The sequence below is a fragment of the Zalophus californianus genome, chromosome 10 (genome assembly GCF_009762305.2).
Source record: "Zalophus californianus isolate mZalCal1 chromosome 10, mZalCal1.pri.v2, whole genome shotgun sequence".
In the NCBI taxonomy this organism is placed as follows: Eukaryota; Metazoa; Chordata; class Mammalia; order Carnivora; family Otariidae; genus Zalophus; species Zalophus californianus.
Genome location: NC_045604.1, coordinates 51281971 through 51309081, shown reverse-complemented (window position 1 = coordinate 51309081; position 27111 = coordinate 51281971). Strand labels below are relative to the sequence as shown.

The following is a 27111-nucleotide window of genomic DNA, read 5'->3' as shown; positions in this document are numbered from 1 at the left end:
CATGTATACAGATTGACCTACAATTTCTTTGTAGGACTTCTAAGATGTTTTGCCATCATGAAAGGCTAACAATACATCAACAACTTAAGACTTCAAAGTAGTGCAAGAATCATGTCTAAGTGCCAATTTAGAAATGTAATGTGGGTAGACAGAAACATACACACACATAGAGGAAGGAACTAGAAGGAGATCCACCTCCACCAAAAATCTACCTCCACCAGAATCACCAGATTGTCATCTTCCTCCCTGTCTCAAACTTATTTTTTTCTGTCAAGACCTGTTTATATTTGGTATCCAAAGGAACTTGTGTTCACATTTAGAGCATACATAACAAAAACTGTTCTCAGGAGTGGATATTAAAACTATCTAACAACAGGAAGAGGCACCAACCTATCAGAAAAAAACTAATTTAGCTATACCATTAAATGTCTGATTGTCCCTGATTTTGGCATATCCTTGGCTATAATAGTGGTTATAATTCCATCTAGTCTTTAAGTCTAACAGGAAAGACACAAATATTTCATCTTATAATGGGATTTAAAATTCATATTGTGAGGATCAAACTCTGAGCTTCCACAAAACCTCAAATAGCAAAGAAGGATGTATAACTGATGGTACTGGTGCAATGTACAAAATACTTAAGTTGCCTTCACATTCAAATAAATCCATCTCTAATTACTATGTCAGCTTTTATTTGTTATATATGAGGATCACTCGATTCCTATATTCATAGATCTGATTTGAACAGAAACCAGCGGTCACCTACTGGATTTACTGGAGACTATGGAAGAGAGAGTTTAAGGGGCATATATGATATGGCAGCAAAAGGGTGAGGGCACATGGATAGCTACATGGGAGATGAAATGGAAAAACATGGTAGCAAGCAGATTCAAAATGATGAATGCATTACAAAGGATTTAAGAACACAAGATTAAGTACTACATTTCCTGGCCTTGGCTGAAAGATCCTAGAACATAACAGAGTGGTGAGGACACCTCTCAAATATATTTGTAAACATACCTTGAGAAAGATTCAGTCATAAGACATTCTTTTCCCCTTTGAATTAGACCTCAATAATATTTATGTTCATCATTTTTAGTAAGAGGTCATTTTAATGAAAGATCTTGAATCTAGATTTTAATTTCTTGTGTAAAGAAGCAGAGCACAAATAATATAAGTGAGGGATGCCTGGGTTAACCGACGCTCAGTTGGTTAAGTGTCTGCCTTTGGCTCATCCATCCCAGGGTCTTGGGATGGAGCCCCATGTAGGGATACCCTGCTTAGCAGGGAGTCTGCGTGTCCCTCTCTCTCTGCCCCTCCCCCTCCTTGTGCTCTGTCTCTTAAATAAATAAAATCTTTAAATACAAAATCTTAAAATGGTTCATCAAAATGAAGAGTAGACTACTGACTTCTAAAAAGCTTAGAAAAATAAGGCTACTTAATAATTGTTTGCTACAGTAATTGCTCAGAGTTAGAAATATATGGGAATTTCAGAACCACAAACAAGGACCGATCCCCATGCAGTAAGTTATAAATAAGTCCAGCTGTGGTTGCTTCTAGCACACCTGGTGCAACGCATTAGCAATGCTACTGCAGCTGCCTCCCCTGCTACCTAGCCGTCCCACACTGACAGAACACACACACTGAAAAAACTGAGATTTCAAATTTAGTGCTAAGAAGTTAATACTTAGTAGCTAGCTTTTCCCTGGTAATGGTCATTCCTAAAATCTGTTACAGACTTAAAAGTTTACATAAATTGTATTTGGAAAAAATTACTTTCTTAATGACAAATCAATTCCTAATGAGAAGAACTTCATGGAAGCCACCTCTGATTAGCTTCTTCATACCTAAAATATTGATTGAACTCTACTGATAGCCCTGATTAGTTAAGCCAATGGCCTCTCAGAAAAACACTATTTCTATATTCAGTCCACTTCCTGGCTGTAGGTTCCTTAATCAAACAAATACCTATTTTTAAAGCCATAAAATATCTATAACCCAATTAAGATGGATGCAGAAGTAACCTCGTTTGTCTATTAGAAATCTAGTACACTGGGGCTCCTGGGGGGTTCAGTCGATTAAGCATCTGCTTTCGGCTCCGGTCATGATCCCAGGGTCCTGGGATCGAGTCCTGCATCGGGCTCCTTGCTCAGCGGGAGCCTGCTTCTCCCTCTCCCTCTGCCTGCCGCTCCCCCTGCTTGTGCTCTCTTTCTCTGTGTCAAATAAATAAAATCTTTAAAAAAAAAAATGCAGTACACTTATTGGCCAAGATAGTAAACAAAATAGGGCAGAAAGCAGTACTTGGAACGCTGGTTTTAAGGCTGTAAGGAGGGGAACGATCAGACTTAGCCAGCTGTCCTAAGCCAGACAGAGACCTCCATGTTTATGTAGGATCACTGCAATCTGTAGACAAAAGGCATTTTTCCATTTGTCCACATGGTTGGTTCCTGCAGGTTCCATTTCTGGTGTGCTTCATTATTAAGAAGGCTTCAGTTATCCAACTTCCCAACTGCATCAGATGCTCATTTAAATACACTTTAATGTATTCAAATAAACTATAGGAAAAAAACAGGATTCAGACAGATAACAGAAAAAGAACCATTAAAAAAACATGCAGTGGGGCGCCTGGGTGGCTCAGTCGTTAAGCGTCTGCCTTTGGCTCAGGTCATGATCCCAGGGTCCTGGGATCAAGCCCCGCATCGGGCTCCCTGCTCGGCGGGAAGCCTGCTTCTCCCTCTCCCACTCCCCCTGCTTGGGTTCCCTCTCTCGCTGTGTCTTTCTCTGTCAAATAAATAAATAAAATCTTAAAATAAATAAATAAAAAAAATAAAAAATAAAAAAAAACATGCAGCATATAAAGTCAAAGTGATCTTTACTCTGGGAATTAAGGTCGCCAAGAACAAGTACCAAGGGAAGAAGGACCGAGATACACACACACACAAAAATCACATACATCCACCTTTCTTTCCTTTCCGATGCTTTCCAAACTCTTCTCCTTTCTCATTACACAGCCCTAATCACGTTAATTTTCCTCGCCACACAACTCAATATTATCTCTAGACACCCACAACTTCCCTCACATATCAATACCTCTGGACCCTGAATGCTCTCCTGAATAAAGCTTGAGAACAATGTGCTTGCAATCAGATTATCTGACAGAAAACAATTACGCCATACAGCCAATCAATACTGCGGAGGGTGGAACTGTGCATTTTTAAGGGCGCTATTTGCACATTTCCTCCAGAATACTCTGGCAAAACTGTTTGAAGAGTTCTGTACTACTTTAAGAATATCATGTAATACAGAAGAAATAGCAATAAACTTAAGACATGGGGACCCGTACTGCATTTTGGTTCTGTTATAGTACTGGCTTCACCTTCTTGGAAACTCAATTTCTTCAACTATAAAGCAGATAATTTTAGGTACTTCACAGAATTTTTATGAAAACTCAAAGGAAACACAGTAAAGTATCTAGCCAAAAAAGGAAATGGCATATTATAGGCACCAAACAAATAAGTGGCAATTATTCTTAACAAAATACTATATCCTACATTTCCTTTTTTTTTGGTTTATTTATTTTAGAAAGAGACAGCAGCGAGGAGGGGCAGGGGCAGAGGGAAAGGGAGAAAGAAACATAAACAGACTCCACACTGAGCTTGGAGCCTGATGCCAGGCTCAATCTCATGACCCTGAGATCATGACCTGAGCCAAAACCAAGAATCAGATGCTTAACCTGCTGTACCACCCAGGTGCCCGAACCTAAATTTCTTTACAATTAAAAGGCAGTTCGGGGGCACCTGGGTGGCACAGTTGGTAAGTGTCTGCCTTCAGCTCAGGTCCTGGGGTCGAGTCCCATGTCGGGCTCCTTGCTCAGCAGGGAGAGTCCCGCTTCTCCCTTTCCCTCTGCCCCAACCCCAGCTCGTGCTCTCGCTCGCTCTCTCTCTCAAATAAACAAGTAAAATCTTTAAAAAAAAAAAAAAGGCAGTTGTCTGTATGACTGTCCTAGTATATCACAGTCACCATATTCATGATCTTATAAAATTGATTAAAAACATAAAGTAGGCTCCCTAGGTTAAGTAGATTTAAATTTATTCTTAACTCTGTCCTAGAAAACTAAATAGATTTTATTATGGCAGCTAATGGTGTTGCCATTTTTTGCTCTCAAAGTAGAAGCAAGGAATATAACAGGGGCAACACTAAGTGAAGTACAATTAGAGAAGAATTCAAGCTGCCACTTGAATGGCAGCTGGTAAAATGCATTCTATAGGTGCATCAGTAACTGTTCAAAACCAGAAACCAGGACAGGGGAACAAAAAAGTAGGGATTGAGCTGGGAAAGGATGAGAGGATTTAAGTAAATGGGAAAGGGAGGAAAGGCAATACAGAAATTTTTAAATTTAATGACTTGTTAGAAGGTACAGCCAAAAGGAAATAAGGATGTTAGTATGTTAAAAGTTGAATAGAAAAATCAAAGGAACAGCATTTCATAATAAATTTCTTTCGGTTGTACAGAATAAATTCCTGAGCTCAATGAATGATTTAAATTGACCTCACAGTAGGGCGTCTGGGTGGCTCAGTGAGTGAAGCTTCAGACTCTTGATTTTGGCTCAGGTCATGATCTCGGGATTGTGAGATTGAGCCCCATGTAGGGCTCTGCGCTGAGCATGGAGTCTGTCTGAGATTCTCTCCTTCTCCCTCCCTGCCCCACCCCCTCACTCACAGGCACTCTCTCTCTCTCTCAAATAAATAAATAATAAAATCTTTAAACAGACCTCACTTCTTTTTGTGGCCATTTAGAGTCTTTGAAAATTTAGTTAGATGAAATTTGTTAATTCAGCAAATACTTATAAAGCAAATATAAGGAAAAAAAAGCTCAACAACTGATACTTTATAGTACTTTATTACTTATGAATCCATGAACAGTGTGTTAAAAACGAAGACTCTGGAGCTTCCAGGCTGGTGAAGTCATCCAGGTGATAGGAGGATGGCTTGCCCAGAACAGGCACGAGAGCTCTACGCATCGCCGCTGCCGCCACCACCAGCAGCGGCCCCTGTCCCTGTGCATCTTTCTCATCTGGCTTTCCCTGAGTTGTATTCCTTTATAATAAGTTAGTAAAGGTTTCGTCAAATTTGGCTGATTAAACATCAGGACATGCTACCTTCTGGGAGACAGATCTTTGACTCCAGCTTTAAGATCCTGATTTACTACAAACTACAAGCACTACAAGAACGTTCTAGCTTTTATTTGTGCTACTGAGGAGATCAGAAAGAATCACAGCCTATTATCCAATGTTGCCCTTGGAGTTGGTCTTTACAACATATTCCAAAGTGACCAACTTCCACAGGGACTTAGAGAGACTCTTCATGTGGCTCTTGGAAGGGTTTGAGATAATAATACCTAATTACTCCTGTGAAATGAAGAACAGGTCTGTGGTGGCCACTGCTGGAAACACTTGTTTTCCCCCTCCCCCTTCCACACCACGGAGGTTCCTGGGTCTCACCTTCTTTGATACTATAACTTAGTAAGTCTGAGGTTTAGAAACTTGCATTTTTAATACAAATCCCAGGAAATTAATAATTCTAAAGTAGATAATCAGTAAGACCATACATTGAAAAAACACTAGTATAGACACTGGAAACTGTCTACAAATGTTGAATTCAGAGAAAGGAGAAGTCTGCATTTTTCTGCTATTGGGCAAGGGGTTGGTGAGAGGGAAGTGGAAAGATTTACTTACTAATTTAAAAATTACTGAGTGCCTATTTTCCAGATCCCATGCAGGGCCAAGATAAGACCAAGATGAACAGGACAAGAGTTTTTAACCTAATGAGGCTTTTGAGTTCAATGAAAATGATTACATATGTAAAGCTTATTTTAATACTTTTACATAATCTATATGTTTATTTAGTTAAAAATGATATTATATTCAGTAGTGGAATTTGAAATACAGAAGTGGCTCAGAAATTCAGTAGAAAATTTCACCTCACAAATGGAAATCTATGAGAATTTAAAATAAATACAATAGGGGTGCCTGGCTGGCTCAGTCGTTAAGCAACTGCCTTCAGCTCAGGTCATGATCCTGGGGTCCTGGGATCGAGCCCCACATCGGGCTCCCTGCTCGGCAGGAAGCCTGCTTCTCCCTCTTCCACTCCCCCTGCTTGTGTTCCCTCTCTCGCTGTGTCTCTCTCTGTCAAGTAAATAAAATCTTAAAAATAAATAAATAAATAAATAAATAAATACAATAAAATGGGAAACTGAGAACTAGGTTGTTACCTATACTAGTGTGGTTTACATGTACTAGTAAGTAAATGTACTATTCTCTTTTCTTTCATCCTCCCATTTCAGTATTTTAAACTAGTACATAACAAAGGAAAATACACGACATCAGCACAACTTCACAGAATGCAGTTTTGAACTCTTCATTTCTATTTTCAAGTGACATTATATACCTGCAAAGGATTCAAGTAAGACTGAGGTAAAGAGTGAGTTAACACAATGAAAATTCACATGTTGACTTTTACTGCATATAACAAGGCTTTAACATTACACATTTTTAAATATTTATTGTTTATGAGGTGATGGGAAGAAGTAGGAGCTGTTCTTATGGGACAACTTTGTAAGACTTGGAGTTACAGAAAAATATAATGGATTTCCTTGTGAAGCAGGAATTCCTGGCCACCAGAAGTATTCAAAATGTTTGAAGGATACCCCATTAGAAATGTGATACAACTCTTTTCTACATTGGGCAAAATGTAAGGAATCTAATGGTGGTCCTCATCTACCCAATGAATACTCCACTACTTCGGTGGCTACAAATCTCAGCACTGTACTTAAAGGACTTCCTGTCTAATGACATTACAATATGTCACACATGGAAGTCCAGAAAAGGGCATCTGGGCATAGTGAGCAGCAAGGTCAAAGGCACAAGTGTAAACAAACAAACAAATAAACTATCACGTGGTATTTGAGGGTCTTCAATCAGTTCAGTGTTGCTGGAGTGTAAAACGTGCCCATGCAAGTGGTAGGTAATCATGCTGAAAAAGTAGGTGTTAGATAGAGGGTGCTAAATGTCACATAAAAAAGCTCAGATTTTATTCTGTAGCCATCAGGACATGACAGAGCATTTTAAACAGCACAGGTAAATTAGCCTGGGACTTCTAGGTGATGGCCAGGAGTGCTGAAGGCCTGAACGAGGAGCGGTAAGTGGCAGAGTAGCAGGGGACAAAACAGAGGATGGATTCAAGATGAAAAGGAATATGAGAACAGATTTCTAAAATTTCTAAGATTCCATTCTTTAATGGTCCAAACTTTGTACTTAAATAGATTTGATTTTAAATTTATAGAATACTCAGGAAGAGGCGCGCCTGGCTGGCTCAGCTGGCTAAGCGCCTGCCTTCAGCTTGGCCATGACCCCAGGGTCCTGGGATGGAGCCCCCCAAGGCTCCCTGCTCGGCGGGGGTCTGCTTCTGCCCTCCCTCTGCCCCTCCCCCCCCGGCTGTGCGCTCTAATAAATAAAATCTTAAAAAAGGAATACCGAAGAATAGGATTGTATTTAATAAAATTTAAAAAAATTAATCCAATATCTTCCATGTTGTAGTAAATCATAGCAATAATCTATATTGTCTGAATGTCTGTAGAAATCCCCTTGGTTCATAAGTAGAATACCAAATTGGCATAAATGTGTCTTCACAACTGTCAGTTATATATAAAGTCTGGCAAACTTTATAGAAAATTTCCTTATTTGAGACTCAATAATTAAAAATCCTAATGGGTTAAGATGTTACATTATAACTTCTAGACACCATAAATAGTCTCCTCACACTTCAAAAATTCTTGTCCCTGGCTAAATAGGTCTTGAGACTTTCATTAGCAAACACATTCAAATAGATGATTTCACTGCTACTACCAATTCAGATACTGAATTATCTTTTGTAATTGAGAGTACTTCTGTCACTAAACTAAATGATTACATGTGGTATGACAGGGGAGGGGTGGGTTACAGATGAACATATAAACCATATTTTGCAAAAGATAATTATCCCTAAAATGTAGAAAAAAAAACCTATTACTATTAATAGAGTTCTGAAATATGCTGACAATACACAAATTTAAATAGCAGGAAGTAAGTCTAAGATAATTAAAAATGATTGTTAAAAACCCCTTCTATCTGTAAAAGTAATACAAGTACTGAAAACCATAGTTCAGCTTAGAGATGGAGAAAGCTGGAAAGAGCAATGCCCCTATGATAACAAGAAAAAAAGCTGAACTGCTAATTAATGACATTTCTTGAACCTGCCTGTGTCACAGGCAAAACAATCTAAAAACCAGAAGAAACTGGTACCTGTAGGAGAAAGAACGCCAGAGTATTTGCTTACCTGAAACAGAAATAGCTGGATAAGTCAGTAGGAATTTTAAGTTCACGTTTAACAAAAGGCTATATGGTGGCTAGCATGGAAGTGTGAGGCTCCTGCAAGTATAAACATTGGGGGTGGCAAGGTAGCATGTTCTTCCAAACTTTTCTTGTATGATCCCCACCAGGGAAGAATGGAGAGAATCTTCAGAAAACTTCTCATGTGGTATTGGCTGGAGGAAGAGAACAACCATTTCCTAAAACCATGCAGATGCACACCTACTATGTCCTCTAAAGAACAAAAGGATTAGTCTGTAGAGGAAAGGGCTGGGAGTAAGGGGGTGGAGGGGCTTATAGTCTGAGGGCACTGGTAGAAATTACTGCAGCTGAGGGAGAAGAACAGGAAACAAAATGTTTTACTCTTGGGGGAAGGGCAGGAACATATGCTAGGTCCAGCATTTCATTTAGAAGATGGGAAGAAATGATTGTGAAGTCCACACGCCCAAGACCTAGGTTCACAGGACCAGACTTGGAATGAGGATTAATCAAAACTTCAAAGAACATCCCTCCTCTCATAACCACCCCCACCACATAAACAAGGAATATAGCAAGGATTGCTACAAGAGACAGGTTTGTTCTGGGAAGCAGTGCAAAGGGCAGGCTGAAAACCCAGCAGAGAACACAATGAGAAAAATCCTCTGGCAAAGCAGCCAAGACTCTAAACACAAAGTATTACTAGAATATGGTCCAATGAGGGTAATCATAGCAAGAACAAACTTAAAAAAAAAAAACAAAACAACTAAATCATGACTACATTAACACAATCCCCACAATGAAAGTGTGGCAGAATGAAAAGCATGCTCATACAAGCAAAAAAAATATTTCCTTCAGTCTACTGTCCCATACAGTATGTATGGCTTTTAACCAAAAATTACAAGGCATTCAGGAAAAAACATTCTGATGAGACAATCATTAAACTAGATTCAGGTATGACACAGATGTTGGGACTATCTGTAAATCAAACCAGATCAATACTTACATTAAATAATTTAAACACCCAATCAAAAAGTAGAGATTATAAGACTGAATAACAAAAGAACATTCAACTATATGCCATCTACACCTTACATTCAGACATAAATAGATTGATATTGAAAGGTATTAAGATGATATACCAAAGAAGCTGTAACCAAAAGAAAGCTAGAGTGGCTATATTAATATCAGACAAAATAGACCTTATGACCCAAAATATGACAACAGACAAAAAGGAAAATTTTATAATGATAAAAGAATCAATACACATCACACACTATAATAATTATATATGGGACACAACACAAAATTACATAAATCAAAACCTGACAGAATTGAAAAGAGAAATAGAAAACAACAATTTATACCCGGAGATTTCAAAATTCCCACTCTATAACTGACAGAACTAGACAGAAAATTAGCAAGATTATATAAAAATTGCAAAACACTATCAACAAAGTTGACCTAATTAACATTTATAGAACAGTCTACCTAACAAAAGCAGAATTCAGATTCTTGTCAAATGCACATGGAACTACTTGAAACCATGAAACTAATTTTAAACCCCCAAAAGTAGAAGCCATATATTCATTCCTCAGACCACAACAAAATTAAACTAGAAACCAAATTTGGATATTAAACAATACATTCCAAATAACTTAAAGACCAAACAGAAAATATCAAGGGGAATTTTAAAATTTGTGACCTGGATGAAAATAAAAATTAAAGGAACAGTTTAAGTATTAAGTACATGTTTCTTTTGGATGCACTTTTTCAGAAGTGGTGGAAACAGGTGGTAAATAGGCAGGGGAAGGCATTAAAAAAAAGTTGTTACATATCCTTTGTTCATTAACATTTTATTTCAAATGCTAGGCTAATAACCATTAAAACTTCCTTCTGTACAGATGCTGAAGTTGATTCTTCTGTGGAAGTCACAACAAAGCTAGAGTGAATAGCAATTACCTATTACTCTTTTTACTGACATGCTGATGCTCCAGAATATTTCAAAAACACACTTTCAAAGAGAGAAAGAATGGAAGAGGAAATAAAGTTATGTGGTAAGACATTATATGCTTTGGCAATAGTGAATACTACTCCTTGTAATGAATGGATTTGAATGGTTTTTGAAAAAATTATGAATGTGTACGTACATGTATATCCATGCACGTTTGGAGAAAAAAAAAAACAGTTCTACTTGCTAAAAATGTGAGTTTAAATTTATACTGGTGAGTCAGTTATTTTACGAAGTATAATTATTGCTCAAGATAACACTTCAACACAAAATACCATATATATTTTGAACAGTGATAAAGTGGGGAAAAAGAACTAGCAGGTCAAATTAATATAATAACCTCTTACTTCCAGGACCTCAAATTCAAATTGTAATCAATTCACTCACATTTGTCACCCACAATATTTAAAGAGAAAACAAACACAAAACTTTTGCCTAGAATTCCCTGTCAGGTGGAACAATCTATTCAAGACAAATCTTTGATGGGAAAAACCTAGAGGTCTCAAGTCAGAACTGAAATATACTTACACAAATGAGAAAAATTCATCTTATTATTATCTGAGATACTACATTTGAATCACTTTAGAATATATGAGGAAGAAAACACTAGATACTAAAAGAATATTATGCTGGTCCTTAACTTATAGTCTACATAATAAACATGTCTTCCAAATTTTAAAAGGGTAAAGATTTAAAAAATTTTTATATATAGCCTTCACTATGAGGTAAAAACACCCAATTAACCAAACAGTAAAATGAAATTATGTTTTCCTATTGTTTTGAGAGGGATGGAAACTGAACCTTACACACTAAAAAAACAAAAAAAACCTTATTGAAAATTAACATGTGTAACTACTCGTGTAAAACGTATATGCTATTTTCTTAACAACTGACTCACTAAGTTTCCCAAGTAAGAATCTTCTGTTTTCAAGATTAATACATCAAAACATCCAGGTGATAATGCAGAAGAGTTCGTAAGATAATTATTACACTACAATAAATTTTTCATTTATAAAAACAGAAATAGAGAAAATTATAATTAAATTTATAAGAAAATTTATACTTAAATAGTTCAGCATCCTTTTTGTTATTTTTTTACCCATAGACATGAAAATTTTATTTCACATTCCTTTTTTATATTCCCTATAAACACTTTCAGGACCTACCACCAGGCATACTGATTATCAACAAACTGTGAGAAACTGTGAGAGTAAACACGTTATGGATGCAGTCCTTTTATTTCAAATTAGGAATATTTTACTCTAAACAATTCTTCCTATAAAGCTCATGTTAAAAGTAAAACATGAAAAAAAAAGTAAAACATGTTTTATATTTATTCAAAGTTATATTAATAACTCTTGGCATACCCCATAAAATATACCTTTAATAAGCTGGCTGAGATACATAAGCCCAACTGAAACTTCTTTTAATAAACAGATTTAATATTCTTAGATGGGAAAAAGGTGTTTTTATAATCTTACTGACCTGCTCTTCCTCTTTACTTGTGAGATTATGTGCAGATTATTAGCAATTTTTATGGAGTTATTATTTTTTATGTGTATTTTGTTAAAACAGAAAATGAGATTTTTAAATTTTTAAACTAAAGTACAGTTAACATAGTGTTAGTTTCAATTGTATAATATAATGATTCAACAAGTCTATACATTACTTACGATCATCATAACATACATATTCTTAAACCCCTTTATATATTCCACCTACCCGCCTACCCACTTCACCTCTGGCAACTTCCAGTTTGTTCTCTGTATTTAAGAGTCTGTTTTTCTGTTTCTCTTTTGTTCTTTGTTTTGTTTCTTAAATTCTGCAAGTGGAATCATGGTAATTGTCTTTTTGACTTATTCCACTTGGCATTATACCCTCTAGGTCCACCCATGTTGCTGCAAATGCAAGATCTCATTCTTTTTTATGGCTGAGGAACATTTCATCATGTATGTATACTACATCTTCTTTACCCCATCATCTATTGATGGATATTTGAGCTGCTTCCATATCTTGGCTATTATAAATAATGCCGCAGTAAAAACATAGGAGAGTATGTATCTTTCTGATTTAGTGTTTGTGTTTTCTTTGGGTAATTAGTAGTGGAATTACTGGATCGTACGGTAATTCTATTTTCAATTTTTTGAGAATCCTCCATACTGTTTTCCACAGTGGCTGCACCAATTTATATTTCCACTAACAGTGCACAAAGGTTCCTTTTCCTCCACGAACACTTATTTGTCTTTTTGATTCTAGCCATTTAGACAGGTGAAAAGTGGTATCTCATTGTAGTTCTGATTTGCATTTCCATGATGATGAGTGATATTGAGCATCTCTCCATGTGTCTATTGGCCATCTGTTTGTCTTCTTTGGAAAAATGTCTATTCAGGTCATCTATTTTAAAATCAGACTATTTTGGGGGTGTTGAGCTGTAGAAGTTCTTTATATATATTGGCTTTTTAACCCCTTATCAGATATATCATTTGCAAATACCTTCTCCCATTCAGTAGGGTGCCTTGTCGTTTTGTTGATAGTTTCCTTTGCTGTGCAAAAACTTTTTAGTTTGATGCAGTCCCAATAGTTTATTTTGGCTTTTGTTTCCCTTGCCATAGAAAAATGTTTCTACGGCTGATGTCAAAGAAATTATTCCCTATGTTTTCTTCTAGGAGTTTTATGGTTTCAGGTCTCACATGTAGGTCTAATCCATTTCTGAGTTTATTTTTGTGTATGGTATAAGAAAGCAGTCCATTTCATTCTTTTGCACGCAGCTGTCCAGTTTTCCCAATGCCATTTGTTGAAAAGACCATCTTTTTCCAACTGTATATTTTTGCCTCCTTTGTCATGGATTAACTGGCCATATAATCGTGGGTTTATTTCCTGGCCCTCTATTCTGTTTCATTGATCTATGTGTCTATTTTTGTGCCAGTACCACATTGTTTTGATTAATACATTTTTATATTTTATCTTGAAATCTGGGATTGTGGTCCTATAGCTTTGTTCTTCCTTCTCAAGACTGCTTTGGCTAATAAGGGTCTTTTGTGGTTCCATACAAATGTTAGCATTATTTGTTCTAGTTCTTAACTAGTTTCTTAACTATGTATTAATAAATTAATGCAGAACTCTTCACATAATTGGTCTGTTCTTTATATGACAGATGTACTTTGTGTGAATGTCACAGGATGTTGGTTAAAATGCTATTCACAGGGCGCCTGGGTGGCTCAGTTGGTTAGGCAACTGCCTTCGGCTCGGGTCATGATCTTGGAGTCCCGGGATCGAGTCCCACATCGGGCTCCCTGCTTGGCAGGGAGTCTGCTTCTCCCTCTGACCCTCTCCCCTCTCATGCTCTCTCTCTATCTCATTCTGTCTCTCAAATAAATAAGTAAAAAATCTTAAAAAAAAACTTAAAAAATAAAATAAAATAAAATGCTATTCACAGCCAAAAATCTTGTTTGAGTTTTACGACAGCACTGTGAGGTAGTAAATCTGGTGTCGCTTCCTTTCTTAAAAGATAAGAAAGCAAAGAGAAGCAAAGTGATTTGGTTAAGGTTTCTCACTCTCTTAAAATAATAGATAACATGACTCTAGACTGGAAGAAGTAGAGGAGAAAATGAAGGGATTAAAATAAAGAGCTTCTGTGCACTTATTCTGTGATTTTTTTTCTTTTAAATCTGCCAAGCTACGGTACCTGGGTGGCTCAGTAGGTTAAGTGTCTGCCTTTGATTCAAGTCATGATCCCAGGGTCCTGGGATTAAGTCCCGCATCGGGCTCCCTGCTCAGCTGGGAGTATGCTTCTCCCTCTACTGCTCCCTCCCATTTGTGCTCCCTCTCTCTCTCTCCCCTTCCCTCTTGCAAAAATAAATAAATAAAAAATCTTTAAATCGGCCAAGCTATGTAAGAATTAATGTAAAATTCAAAGTGAGAGCAGAAAATTAACATTTATAATTTTTAGTAATTTGTATTGCTAGTACAATTTACTTCATAGTCCTATCAAGTCAACTTGCCAGACTACATTGTGTAGCACTAATTTTTTAAAATTTTTTATTGTTATGTTAATCACCATACATTAGTTTTTTATGTAGTGTTCCATGATTCATTGTTTGTTGTAGCACTAATTTTTAATCATTCATATTTTGATCCCCTTTAGAAATCTAATAAAAGCAATAAACTCTCTAGTAAAATAATCACATGGACATGACAAACTTTTTCATATGTTTTTAGTGGGTCAAAGAACATCCTAAAAAACCTTGTGGGGTAGGTTCCATGAATTCCAAGAACTTTGTAGTAGACAAATCAAAGAGCCCCAAAGGACCATTAAGAGTAAACAACTATGGTAATTGCTACTCTAACTAAGACACATATTTGATTTAACAAGGAGCTTTAGAAAAAGGATTTAGTCCTGGAAAACTAGTTAATCACATCAACTAAGTACTAGTCTGAAGTGTTAGAATTACCAACCCAAAGAAATACCATTTCTGTTAGTATTTCAGTGTTAACAGAGCTAACTAAAGCAAATATGCAAGACTACAGTTATACAGTTAGAAAAAGGAGAATGCTACTGCACCGATACTTTCATTTTAAAACATAGGTTAAGTTGCACAATCAAAACTTCATAGCAATATCAGAAAGGGAAAAAAGCACTGGTCTCTTATTTTTCCAATCACATAATAATCCCTTAAAATATTAAGTAATTAGAAGCTTTTCATTAGAGGACCATGAGAGCAGATGTTATTAAAATGCAATATAAATTTAAATACAATAACTTTCTCTTAACCTGTGACAATAAGAGTCTACCTGAACACTTACTGACAATGTGAAGTTGCCAAAATTAATGCAAAACATAATGTAGTAATTACAGTATCAGAAACATTACATTAAGAGTGAATTAGTAAAGAATATGGGGACAAAGTGGCCCCTGGGTGGCTCAGTCGGTTGGGTGTCCAACTCTTGGTTTCAGCTTGGGTCATGATCTCATGGGATCGAGCCCTGGGTGGGGCTCTGCACTCAGTGGAGAGTCTGCTTGGGATTCTCTCCCTCTGCCCCTCCCCATGCTTGTGTGCATGCTCTCTCTCTCTAAAATGAATAAATGAATCTTTTTTAAAAAAAGAATAGGGGAACAAAAAAGTTCAAATTTTAGGGAGCTTTTAAAAAATGAATTATTTCTTTTCTTGCTACTGTTATATGTAAAACATTCATATTTTAGAAGTACAGTCCTTGAGGGGCGCCTGGGTGGCTCAGCAGGTTAAGCATCTGACTCTTGGTTTCAGCTCAGGTCATGATCTCAGGTTTGTGAGACTGAGCCCCATGTAGGGCTCCACGCTGGGTGTGGAGTCTGCTCAGAGATCTCTCTCTCCTCTCCCTCCCCCCACTATCTCTCGCTTTCTCTCAATCTTTCAAATAAATAAAATCTTAAAAAAAAAGTGTAGTCCTTGAGAAGTGTTACAATTTGCTCAATAAGAATTTCTAGCTTAAGAAAATTCCATTTTTCTTAGAAAATTGCCTTTACAAAACTTGTTTCCCCATGTTTTCAACATCAAGAAAGTTTCTTGTCTGAGATAAGTTATGTCGAACTGGCAAAAGGGTTCTTCCTTTATAGCTAATGCACATCCTAGAATTGGAAGCAGTTATTCCATTTGTAAGTGAATTCAGAAGTTGAATTAAGAGAGAAATAATGCAAGCCAGGGAGTTTCTCACACAATGTTTTCATGAGTTTGTATATATGGGATAAAACAAGATTCAGTTTATTAGTGGACCTACATGTAAACAATATGGTCTTACTATAAGCGTGTAAGTTGGTTTTACATATGGCCACTGGGCAATAGAAGTCTGATATACAACCCCTTCAAACTAAAGAGGGAAATGAAACTCAGATATTAGGTGACTTACCCAAATAAAAAAAGCTAATTAACTGCTATAAGCCTAGAGTGTTCATCCCTCTAACAAAACAGTGGATACTGCAAATTTAAATTCAAATATATTTCCCAAATTCTTGGACCTAAGTAAAACCCTATCCCCAGTGCCTTTGTAGTCTTGCCTACCACATCTTTTTGGTTGTTGTTGTTAATTAAACTAAAACCACAAATCAAAAGTTGAAGTCAATCACTTTTCTTAACTTTATATAGTTGCACAGATAAAGGTTCAAGGTTTTTAACACAGTCCAGAATGACCCTTAAAAAAAAAAAAATCACTCTTCTTAATCTACCATCTCCCATTTCATCTCCCACAAGTCCTGTTATATCCCAGCAGGCTCCAAACATACAGGGCTCTTTCATATTCTTAAGCTTTTGCACATGTTGTACCTTCTACCTAGAAATATATCTGGAAGAGATTTGCAGAACTTACACAAAATACTGAGCAAGACAGGAGGACAGGATAGATGCTCAAAATGTTAATTTTCCAACTTTTACACATTAATTTGTTACAAGTAGTAGCTACCATTTACTGAAAACTTACCATGCATAAGTGTTTCATATGCATAATGTCATTTGTTTCCTAATAACACTTTGAGGTATTAAATATTTGTATTAACCCACTTCAAAAATGAGGAAGTAGACTCAGAAAGGATAAGGACTTTTCCAAAGGTGTCATAGCTAGCAACAAAACCAACGCTTATACCTAGCAATCAGATTTCAAAGAGTGTGCTACATGAAAATACACACTACCTCATACCTCATCTCCCTCTTCTCACCTCACTGCCTTGTCCCTTCACCTCCCACCCCTGATAATCACTGCTGGCATGCCAAGGAGAAACTATAGTGTAAAAACTGGGCTGTTTTTGGAAATCAAGATAATAGTAGATATCAAAAGCTAAAAAATAATCTGAACCCTTTGATCCAGTTTTTCCCCCACTTACAGGATTTTGTATTATAAATATAATATTACAAGACAAAAGGGGAAAAACAATAGGTCCCAAAACATTGTTAACTTAGAACTATGAAAAACTTAGAGGCAGTCTAAATGTTTAATAATAACAAACTAATTCATAATAAATATAAATGCCTTCCACTAACATTATGATGTAAGGAGAGGAAATGCTGAGCTGTAGTTAGTGTAAAAAATGAAATACAAAATACACCGATAACATAAAACTATTTAAGAAATGCAGGCTGAAGACTGGAAGGACAGACATCAGAACATTAACTGCGGTTTTGTTTAGGTGTTACTACTACAGGGCAAATTTTCCCTATTCTCTGTTTTCTAAAAGTTCTTTATTAGTGGAGAAAAATAGAACATTCTAAAGCAGAGATGATGAAGGGATTAAAAAAAAAAAAAATGTCATTGGTCTCCTGAATAAGATAGGGTCCAAATGCTGAAGGTAAGTTTCTGCTTGGTTAGGCATTACTTTATATATTACAGCCTGAGAAGGAAGCTTGTAGTTATTTTGACTTGTTTTGAGTCTTTTGATATATAACTTGTATACTTTAGCAAGCATAAGAGAAAATTACATAATTCAAATGCAAATGTTCATGCAAAGAACCAAAACCTCATGCTTATTTTAAAAAGTAATTGTGGGGGCGCCTGGGTGGCTCAGTCATTAAGCATCTGCCTTCAGCTCAGGTCACGATCCCAGGGCCCTGGGATCGAGCCCCGTGTCAGGCTCCCTGCTCCACGGGAAGCCTGCTTGTCCCTCTCCCACTCCCCCTGCTTGTGTTCCCTCTCTCTGTCAAATAAATAAATAAAATCTTAAAAAAAAAAAAGTAATTGCCACTTATCTATCACAAAGTAAGAAACAGGGCACCTAAACTAGGTGAGAGAATCTCTTCCTAAGGGTTGATTCACATCTATTCAGAGCCAAGAGTTTCACTCTTTAATAACTCAGGTTGATGCAAATCCTTACACCTAAAAAGACACAAGATATACACAAGCTTAAAATGTAACTTATGTTTTTGATAAATCTCAGTCAACAGCAAAAATATACCTTCAAACAATTTATTAATATTACCAAAAAACAAAACCCTTTCACTCCATTGGTTGTATCAAACGGAGGAGTTTAAAGTTAATATGAGATTTAAACAAAACTAACAAAAAAAAACAAAAGCCAAAAACCAACCAACCAACCAACAAACAAGTTATTACCCTTGATAAGTTATTTTTTTCTCCATATCCCTAAAATGATGGCTTGGAAGGCAGAGAATAAAAAGGAAAAGGAAAAATAAGTAAAAGCAATGCCTCTAACATACAGACAATCTCAGCTCTGGTCAAAATTAAGTGTTTTTCTTCATTCTACTTCTTCATTATAGAAAGACTGAAACCTATTTTTAAACATGGTGAGGACTTGGATGGAGAATGTAAAATCTACAGGGTAACCAGGCTTTCCCTTACCCATAAAGACCAGCAAGATCCCTATAACAGGATCCTAGAATTTGTTTTGCCATCAATAATTCATCCTTTCTATTAGTAAAGAAAAACACAATTGTCAGATCTTAAAAATCAACAGAAATGTAAAAAGCTTAGAATTAAAAAGTCTTAAACAAAAAACAAGACTTTGAGGAAATGAAAGTATTCCTCATAAACACAGACTCCTATTGAATTTTGAAGCGGCAAGGCTAACTTTTTAATTGGGAGAGGCATAAACCCTCCTTTTAAATATAAATACCCACAGTATCTACAACAATTATCCATTCTTCTTAGTTGACATTTGGGACTTACTAGAACCACTATAGTCTACCATTAATACAAACATCAAGGATTATCATGTGAATTACAGATCTGGTTGGTTAGTGAAAAACAGTAAGGGCACATAAGTATGACTTGTGAAACCTAAATTATTCTTGGCTGCTAAAAATAAGAATTATACATATTGAGCTACATATTTCAAAAGTATTTAGATAGTCTGGCATGAAATAAAATATTTCACTTCTTATCTATCAGGTGATAACACTACATGAGGAACCATAAGAGATATAATAATTCTTAGCAATTTTTTAAAAATAAAAAGATAAACTCTTGGGTCTCCTAAAATAAACTTATATTTGGGATGTTGTGCGAAATAAATAAAAAAAAACAAACAAAAAAACCCACTAAAAGCAAAGGCAATTACTACTTTTGCTCTCTCAAGCTCTGAGAAGCAACTCACAAAGATATACTTGGTGTGTCACAAAGCCACAGCTCTGGATACTTAGGATTTAAAACAGTAAATTAACAAAAAGGAACTGAATCTTGAAGTCAGATTTACTTTCTGTATAATCTATCCCTAAACTTCCAACTTCCATCAAAGTCAAAGACCTTGAAGACAAACATAAGCAATATCAACCATCTATTTAATTCTCAAAATGTGTAAACACTTTGATCATTTAAACCAAATGATTTGGATTTATTTTCTGCCTTTATCTTTACCTTTCGGTTGGTTAGCCCAGTTCAAATAAAGAATCTATATTTTCATCCAAATTAATCTTCTTATCTAGAGTTAAAAAAGGCCCCAAAGGGCACCTGGGTGGCTCAGTTGTTAAGCGTCTGCCTTCAGCTCAGGTCATGATCCCAGGTCCTGGGATTGAGCCCCGCATCAGGCTCCCTGCTCTGCGGGAAGCCTGCTTCTCCCTCTCCCACTCCCCCTGCTTGTGTTCCCTCTCTCGCTGTGTCGGTCTCTGTCAAATAAATAAATAAAATCTTAAATTAAAAGAAAAAAAAAAACCAGGCCCCAAATTAAATAGCTTCTTTACAGCAATTATAATAGATTGACTTTTCTTTAATCTACATAATCAAATTATTTCTATGTTCAGTAGTAATAACTTTTCTACCATCCTAGAAATATCAACGCCAATTTTTGTAGCTTTATTTGAAAAAATGCTGCATAAAATGGGATTTAAGAAATGATACAGTAAGAGATCTGAAAGGCTGTAAGGATCACATCAATAGAGAGACTTCATGAGAACAACTGGGATTAACATGAGACTAGTGAAGTAAAATATAAACATATATTTCTTTTCCCCAGATAGGATGCAAGCTTGAATTAGCAGGAAACACTTTTCTCTTAACAGTTGCTGTCCTTGGTTAATTCTGATTTAAGTAATCGCTAACCATGTTTTTAGTTAATTGGAAAATAATAATCATGATTTTTCATACATATACTCAGCATACAAAACCAACTCAAGTAGTATTCATTAAAAACTTTTAAGTCAAGGAAATGATATTCAATATTCACTCTCTCGCCTTCTACTACTTCTAATAGAAATTTGGTAGGAACTATCAAAAGATAAACATTTAGAAAACAAAGTTAAATCCCTTCCCATCTCAAAATATTTTGGACAATTTTAAGTGTGGTGGGGTAATAATGAAAAATTATTTATAGGTTAATGGCATAATTCAGAATGTACTCTCAAATTAATATATTTCTTTTTTCCCTCACACAAGGTAAAATAAAAAATAAAAACAAAAACCAAGTAGCTTAAAGATTTCTGTCAATATTGTGCTTCAAAACTGGCATACTGCAGAAGGACAAACACTATTTCAAAAAAAATATTTAACGAGAAAAATTATGAGAACCATTCTAATGTAGGTCAAATTCCATTACAGTACATATAAAAATGACAATAATGATATATTTAAAATGTTGAGTGGCAGATCCTCTAAATGTTATTTTGTTGATTTCATTACAATATTCACCATAAAATATCTAAAGCAACAAATGTTTTCACAGAGGTTGTCCCATACAGTAGTGGATATTAAGGTCAAGGAATATTTACACTTAATGTAATTAACTTAGAGAAGAAATAAATTGCAGCTTTGCTTCAGTTTTCCACCACCTTCTTGTCTCCTCTCTTTTCTACTTCCCCACCCCACTCTAATCTGGACGCTAATGGAAGAGTGGGGCACTTAGGAGATGGGAGCCACAGTCTTCCTGGAAGTCAGGGTCCATGCTCAGAATCTTCTTTCCTTCCACGCCCAAGACAAGAGTTCATTCAGATTGGCCCTCTTCCAGTCAGGAAAATTTTCTAAAGTGTTATAAACCATCCAGCTAGAGGAAAGAAGAAAGGAAAGGAAAGATAAAAGGAAAAAGAGAAACAGAAATGAAGAAAGGAGAGAAGAAAGAAAAAGAAGCTCCTATGTTGTCTTCTCAGTGTTCACTGAAGAATTCAGGATCAGAAACAGCTTAGAAGTGTGGGAAGTTAATATAAATTAAAGGTCTTTTTTTTTAATTAAAGAAAAGGAAAAAGACCACATCTTATTATTTTTATTTGTATCTCTTCCCAAGGGGGTAAGGGAATAGCAAAATCTAACAGATATTAGATATTCATAATTACAATCATTACCTCATTAGCAGATGCTGGAGAAGCATTTATGCCTCTTGGTTACTATGTCTAATAAATCTCTTTCCAGTGGTAACATAATTTTCCAAGGAGCCCTAGAGGACTTTTTAATACAAGTCTCCACCTACCATCCTTCCTCCCCTTAAATAGGGCTTCATGGATCTAACAATAGATGTTTTGTTATATATATATATTTTTTTTTTTGAAAGATCCCAAGATGATTCTGATAATCACTGGTATAAACAAATTTTACTATAGAAGCATTCTGCACTTTAATGAAAGCAGACTGGCTTTTTACAGTGCTTTAGCTTCCCTAGTTGCATGCAATCTGCCACTTTATACACAGTGTTTATTAAGTCAGAGAGGAATGCCTATCTCTTAGATAAAAACAAATAAATGGAAAAATAGGTATGTTAAGTCTTTTTGAGAGAAGACTAAATTGTAAAATAAAAGCAATGTTGAAAGGAAAGGAAGAACAGGCCATAAATCTAACAAAACTATTAAGCTAATAATAAATACCAACTTCCCTATAGCTGCATGCACTTTAAAATTTTCATTGCTTTTGAAAATAAACAAAAGCCTGGGGGCACCTGGGTGGCTCAGTCGGTTGAGCGACTGCCTTCGGCTCAGGTCATGATCCTGGAGTCCCGGGATCGAGTCCCGCATCGGGCTCCCTGCTCAGCGGGGAGTCTGCTTCTCCCTCTGACCCTCTCCCCTCTCGTGCTCTCTATCTCTATCTCATTCTCTCTCAAATAAATAAATAAAATCTTTAAAAAAATAAATAAACAAAAGCCTGGAGGTTATCCCAAGGGACAAACTGGTAATTATAAAATAATTATATAGGTACCCATGAATGTTGATGTCAGAAAAACTAGTTTTCTTAAATTGATGTAATCTTGATATTACCACTGGGTTTCAAGTGAGTCTATTAGATGTTAGAAGTATCTCCCACCTCTACTCCAGCATTTCTTTAGTTTCAAAATTAGTATTTAATTAATTATGGAACAAACAAGATAAAGGACAAGCCTAAAAGACTTGAAAAGACTGTAACATTCATTACAAAAATTATATACTAATTACACATTAGGTGCAAACCATTTGCTTTGTGCTAAGGATAATTTAAAAATTAATGACCCTAATTGCAAACATTTATATAGCTCTTACTATATGCCAAAATATTCTAAACTCTTTATGTACCGTAACTTATTTTAACTTTATAATAACCCTAAGAGGTAAATTACTATTGTCATCAGCATTTTATAGATGAGGAAGGAGCATCTGGCTGGCTCAGTTAGTAGAGCAAGCAACTCTTCATCTCAGAGTTGTAAATTTAAGCCCCATGCTGAGTGTGGAGCCTACTTAATAAAAAAAAAAATTTTTAAATATAGATGAGGAAACTGATCCACAGTACAGTTGAGGAACTTGTACAAGGTCACAGAGCTACTATGTGGAAAATCTGACTGAACCTAAGTGACCTGGTTCCACAGTCTGTGCTCTTAAGGAGTTTGCAGGTTAGCAGGGGATAAGAGACATGAACACAAATAACAGTATAAGGCAGTACACTAATTCATTCAGCAAATATTTTTAATGGGTAGGAATCATGAGAGATTTAGGTAAAGAAAAGAAGATCTTAAGAATATAAGGTTTTAGGGGCACCTAGGTGGCTCAGTCGTTAGGGGTCTGCCTTCGGCTCAGGTCATGGTCCCAGGGTCCTAGGATAGAGCCCCGCATCAGGCTCCCTGGGAGTGGGGAGTCTGCTTCTCCCTCTCCCACTCCCCTTGCTTGTGTTCCCCCTCTCGCTGTCTTTCAAATAAATAATATCTTAAAAAAAGAATATAAGGTTTTAGTTAGAAACACTTAAAAAAAAGTGTTTCATTGTATAAAGTTAGAAATTTATTAAATTCATTCTTTAGAAATAGGAATATAAAAAATGTGTTTTATTATATGACTGAAAAGGATGCTCTCACTTAGTATGTTTATAACTTTGTACAGTATGGATGACAATATAGTTGACAGATTCCCAAGCCATTTGCTGGACTTGGTTTCAAGGGAGGGAAATTAGGAAAATCCTTGTCCTGACATCCTTCATTCTAGAATTATAGAAACTTTCAATATGATTCCTGGTGTTTCAAGCCACAAGAGAAAATAACCATCCTTAATAACTAATGCTTTTTCTGAGAATATACATTTTTTTTTATCATTTTTGAAGAGCTAAGGAAGTGCTAAGTGTCCTTTATAAATATTGCCTTTTCCCATCAGATATCCATTTAAAATTGGTGACCCAAGATTAGATTAAGTACGTATGACGTGATTCAGAACTGATAAAACAATGATGGGGGTACCCTACAGTCTCAGAAGTTACAATGGACTCAGAATCTGCTTCCAACAAAAATATGGTGTCTCTTTAAATAGATATGATCACTTAAGAACAGAAATAGTTATTTGCATTCTTGAGTCAATTTATGTTTCATTCCATCAGTTTTAAGGGTCATGCCAACAGAAGGATCCACAGATACAAAGCACATATTCTCCTCTACCTGACTCCAGTCTAATAGAAATCAAGACTAACCAGTAGTGTCCCAAATTTACCTTAGCTTTATAGCATTACTTTCAAGGAGGATGTAGGGTGTGGGAGACAGTGGAATAGATTTTAATTACAAACACCAAATTGCCAAAAGACTGTGATTATAAAACAATTATCTCAATTGCATGGTATTTCCCTTTCAAGCAAAAATTTCTTTAGAAAAAAAATTTGTAAAAAATCAAAAGCTAATGTTTCAGAAAACTGCTTAGGGAAACAATAAAAAATGATTACATATTTACTAACAAAATATTTTCAACTTGGCAGAGGTACTGGCATTATTATATCCTATGTTTGATGCACATGGTGAAACTGAACCCCCTGGACTTTCTTGTTTTTGGTGCAAGAGCAAATGTAAATAAACTTTTCCAGAAGGCAAACTAATTTTAATCACAAGTATTGAAAGTATTCATTTTCTTTAAATGGATAAATCTTTAAGGTTGTCTTCTAAAGAATTAGAAATTTAAAGATTGCAAAAATATTCAAGAAGAAGTATTCAAAGTAGTAAAGTTATATAATAGTAAAAAGTAAACATTAACATCCTCAACAAAACAATGGTATGCCAGTCATGGAATTCTTAGAATAGAATGCTATGCAGGCATAAAATACTCTCTTCAAGAGTTAACGATAGGGGCGACTGGGTGGCTCAGTCGTTAAGCGTCTGCCTTCAGCTCGGGTCATGATCCCAGGGTCCGGGGATCGAGGCCCACATTGGGCTCTCTGCTCAGCAGGAAGCCTGCTTCTCCCTCTCCCACTCCCACTGCTTGTGTTCCCTCTCTCACAGTCTTTCTCTCGGTCAAATAAATAAATAAAATCTTCAAAAAAAGAGAGAGATTATTAAGAGTTAATGAAAAAGGCAAAAGGTAAATACAGGAAAAAAATAAAAATACATGATAATATGCAAAATACATAATTTTATTTAAAAAAAAAACAGTCCCCATGAATGGAAAATAACATTAAGATTAATTACATTAAAATTTTACTATTGGTTATTTCTGGAAAAAGTGATAATAGACTATTTTTTTCTACTTTTCATTTTTATAAATTCTCTAAAATATACATGTATTCATTTCTAATTGTTTCTTTGAGAAATGAACTACAATAACGGTCATTTAGTAAAAAAGCCTAAGAGATAATGTTCCAAGATGATGACATTATACTCCATCAAAGTGTTTGCCAAGGACATTCACACTGACCCCCACACCCTCTTAAAATTGCAAAATTTTTCTCTGAATCAACTATAAATTAGTTGAGGATAATTAGTTAATGAATTATCCTGACCATATCATTACTGCCTTTTAGGCACACCTAAAAGGATTTGAGGATTTAGGGATGTCATAGAAAGGAAGGAAGAGAGGGAGGAAGAAAACAAAACTTGTTAGTCCATATTAATACCTACCAAAAATTGTGAATAAACAATATATTTTAGAAGGAAAGGTTGAAACTAGAACTGACATAGATTGCTGATTACCTACAGGCTTTATTAATCCAGATAATGGCTGTTTCCAAAAAGTATCAGCAAATTTTACATCCAGACACAAGAGGCTAAATAAATTATGTGGTATTTTGCAAAGAAGTAGAGTCAGAAAATGAATTGAAACTGCAGCCTACTAAGCCCATATTCTCTATATTCAAAAGTATAGAGTTAACTGCTATTTATGGAAATATAGCAAGCCATATTTACTTCAAAGACTGTATCATCATTCAAATGGAATGTATTTGGATGTGCAATATGGATACAATACATTCACACGCAGTTTTAGAATTTATAGCTCCTTCTTCAAGTAAGTGGAAAGTTCCTTTATTACAGCAATTTAAACATACGATCAAGTTCTCCTCATTTATATTCAAAAAATAACCAATGAGGAAATTAAATTCAAAATCCTAAACAAAGGTAAAATGATGTGTTATTCCTAGTAGTTATTTCGCACAAATCCATATTTTTTAAAAATCATGAAAATTAATACTGAAATAGGCAATGTAAATAATAAGATTTAGGGGCGCCTGGGTGGCTCAGTTGGTTAAGCGACTGCCTTTGGCTCAGGTCATGATCCTGGAGTCCCGGGATCGAGTCCCGCATCGGGCTCCCTGCTCAGCAGGGAGTCTGCTTCTCCCTCTGACCCTCTTCCCTCTCGTGCTCTCTATCTCTCATTCTCCCTCTCTCAAATAAATAAATAAATAAAATCTTAAAAAAAAAAATAAGATTTAGTCTTGGGAACAAAAACCCTAATAATTAGGCAATAGAACATCTTTGTATCAATAACTCTAAACTACTAAGGTTTCTTTAATTAAAATGTCTTCAAGTGAATTAAAATAATAAACTAAAAACAAAATATAAAATAATTCTGTATTCTTCATTCATGTAATCACTACCATTTCTATTCTAGAGAGGGCCTAAGTTGCAATTAAAATTCTTCTAAAAAGCAAAAAGAATTTTCACTAGAGTTCAAATGAAACATCTTAAAATTCCTTTGAAAATTAAATATGGTTGAAGAGATTTTGGCATTTTAGTGGTAGAAATGCTAGAGCCATTACCAGTGCAAGACAAAGTTAAGGAACAAAGGACAGAAGGATCTGTCAGCAGCCCCAAAAGTGACTGAATAAAGGTGCTTTTAGACACAGGGAAAATATAGGAAGGAAGAAAAATAGACAAAGGACAAAGTATCATCTCTCAGATTAAAAGAAACAAGATTAGGGGCACCTGGGTGGCTCAGCCAGTTAAGCAACTGCCTTCAGCTCAAGTTGTGATCCCAGAGTCCTGGGCTCGAGCATGGGGTCATGGGATGGAGCCCCTCAAGCCCCTCGTTGGGATTCCTCCTCTACCCCTTCCACGCCCTCGTGCTCTTTCTCTCACTCTCTCTAATGAATAAAGAAAATCTTAAAAAAAAACATTAAA

At 35.8% G+C, this 27111-nt stretch overlaps 1 protein-coding gene and 1 non-coding gene across 5 annotated transcripts in view; both read right to left on the bottom strand.

Moving 5' to 3' along the window:
• COP1 (COP1 E3 ubiquitin ligase) overlaps positions 1-27111 on the bottom strand; it is a 246479-nt gene that overhangs the window by 19087 nt on the left and 200281 nt on the right. The gene's annotated exons all lie outside the window — the stretch shown is intronic.
• On the bottom strand, positions 2321-2461 carry LOC113933791. The gene has a single exon (XR_003523497.1).